Source organism: Pinus tabuliformis, chromosome 5_2, assembly GCF_031772625.1.
Source record: "Pinus tabuliformis cultivar Carrire ecotype Pingquan chromosome 5_2, CPIR1, whole genome shotgun sequence".
In the NCBI taxonomy this organism is placed as follows: Eukaryota; Viridiplantae; Streptophyta; class Pinopsida; order Pinales; family Pinaceae; genus Pinus; species Pinus tabuliformis.
This window is the reverse complement of record NC_142306.1, coordinates 1,113,878,590-1,113,881,473: the sequence shown is the minus strand read 5'-3', so window position 1 is coordinate 1,113,881,473 and position 2,884 is coordinate 1,113,878,590.

Below are 2,884 nucleotides of genomic sequence, written 5' to 3'. Positions count from 1 at the left end.
AAACCGCAGTCAGGGAAGAGATTTATACACTGTCCCAAGGGTGATCCTAAGCTGTCTATAGGATGCCCTAACCACAGTCAAACAGAAGGTCTTAGCCGCAACAATCATGGGTCTTTTGGAGGGCCGAATTGTTGTAAGGGAGGCCAAGGTAGGGCAGACTATTTTAGGGCTGCGTAGAGGTGTCTTGGGTGCAAGAAAGGGAAGCGTATGACGCTATATGGAGAGGCCTAAACACAGGTCCTATGTTGTTGTTCTAAAGATCCCTAGCCGCAGTCCTTATGGGGTTGACTGTGGGATAACATGGAGGATATATCAATGTGCTCTAACAAACAAAGTTGCCGCAACATGCCAATATTTAGGACTGTTGATGGCCTCACCTAAAGGCTTCCCACCAATGCAACAAATAGAAAATCATCTAAACAACATGGTGATGCAGTTTAGGAAGATACAACAATGTTACAATGATGGCATGGTACAACAGTTGTGATGGGACAACAACAATACAATTGGGACAGCAACTATGGCATGGCACAATTGATGGAACAACAACAATACAATTGGGACAGCAGCTATGGCATGGCACAGTTGATGGGACAACAACAATACAAATGCGACAACAACTATGGCATGGCACAATTGGGACAACAGTTGTGATGGGATAGCACAATACAAATGGGACAACGCTATGACATGGTGCAACAATAGCCAATTGGGACAGCAGTATAATAAGCAAGGTGCAACAAGCACATGGTGCAGCAAGCACATGGGACAACAATGGTACATGATACAGTATTGTGATGGGTACAATCATGATTGGTAAAGCATGATATAGTGATGATGGGTGCAACATGGTGCAACAGTGAGGTGCAGCATGATGATGAGGAGTAGCACAATGATAGTTGCAACATGGTGATGGAGTCACCTAGGAGAATCAGTTGAAGCGGCTTGTCTTCCACTGAGTTCAACTACTTCATGTATCATCTACTTAGAGATGATCTATGCTCTTATTTAGATAAGTCAAAGTGTTGACTTCTGTTGTATATGTACTATCTCTCTCTCTCTCTCTCTCTCTGTTGAACTATTGAAGAACATATAAGAAGAATTGATCAAGGGTTTCCCCACATTGGGGTTTGTCCCTGGCTAGCGCCACATCTTGTGTCCTCTTGTCTTGGTTTGTCTTTTGCAATCTATGTTTATGTTCTATTTGCAATTTACTTTAATGTTGATTTGATTGCTAATCTGGAAAAGATATTGAGCTAACTGTGAAAATTGAAATAAATTGCTCTAAGCATAGAACATACCTAAACTTAACATGGTATCAAATTTGAGGTGAAGACAAAGCCCAAGCAAAAGTGAAAGAGCAATCACCGAAGACAATTGGGAAAGGACAAAGGGCTCAATGGGTTCCTCATCCCTCTTCAACTTCACCAAAGGCTCAATGGGTTCCTCATCCCTCTTCAAATTCACGAAGGGTGAAGTTGAACCAAAGAATATTGTCCGAGTGGTGCAGCGGAAGCATTTCATGGCCTACCTAAAAATCACTTCAATGGAAAGTCTAGATCTAAGGGTGGAAGGAAAGGCAAATGCCTTGTTTGTAATAAGTTCGGCCATTATGCTGAGGAGTGTCTGAATGGTAGAGACACATCACTTGATGATGATAACGATCACTCCAGGGACATCTTCAATGATCGGAGGAATGACAGATAATGCAGGTCATCAAGGAAACGACTGGCTCTTCAAAGAAAGCAAAGAACTCTAGGTATGAAGAATCAAATGTTGTTTTTAGTAAGATAAAGCAACATTATCTTATATTGGCCCTCTCATTTAGACTCTTTGGGAATCTGGCTTATTGATTGTAGTGCTTCAAGGCACTTCATCGGATAGAAGGGTGCTCTCTCTAATTTGGTAGAGATGGAAACAATTTTGGGATTATACTTGGATTTGATACCACCTATCCCGGAAAGGGTGTAGGGAATGTTACGGGTTATCCCTCAATTGGATGGGGGTAACTCGATTCATTTATGAGAATCTCTTTATGTACCTGATCGCAAAAAGAACCTGGTGTCCATGGAAATTCAAGGTTTCAAGGTGGCATTCATTGATGGAAAGGTACATGTTTGAAAATAGAATTTGCAAAAATGCTTTTACTCATGGGTTCAGGATTGGCAATTTTTATCAAGTTGCAGGATGGTCCATTGGGGACCATGTCAGTTGACACATCTCATCTATAGTACCAGAGGTCTACTTTATGGAGCCCTACCCGATGTGAGTCAGATGGTGACAGGGATGCTTGAATTCAAAAAGAGCATGAAGGTACATATATGAGATGTACCAAAGGAAAATCTTACAAGGGGACCATTCCCCTCATGTAACAGGTCCACAGGTTTGGAACAACTTGAGGGGTTTGAGATTCATGATCGGGAATCTCATGTATGCAGGTGGAAGAAATCCCTCTATGGCTTGAAGGAAAACACCCCGGGCGTAGTATGAGAGGATTGATAGCTGTCTAATGAGGCTGAGATTCACTAGGAGTGAAGCCGATCCAAACCATTGCTTGAAGGTTGTGGATGATAGACCTCTCATACTGAAACCTTCTGAGGACGACCTCTTTCTGACAGGTGCAGACCCTCTCATTTACAAAAGTAAGAGGGAGTTGGATTCTGGATTTGGAATGGTGCACTGCAAATCCGCGACTACCTTGATGGATCTTAACTTTCAGACGTTATGTGGTAAGGATACCAGACCTGTTTTGGGAAATGCCTCTAAGTTTCACAAACTCATACTAGCATTGATGTTCTTGGTGAACTCCCGTCCGGATATATGTTTTGCAGTTAGCATGTTGGGCTCATATTTGGTTGAGCCTCACTGGATTGATGCCAAGAAT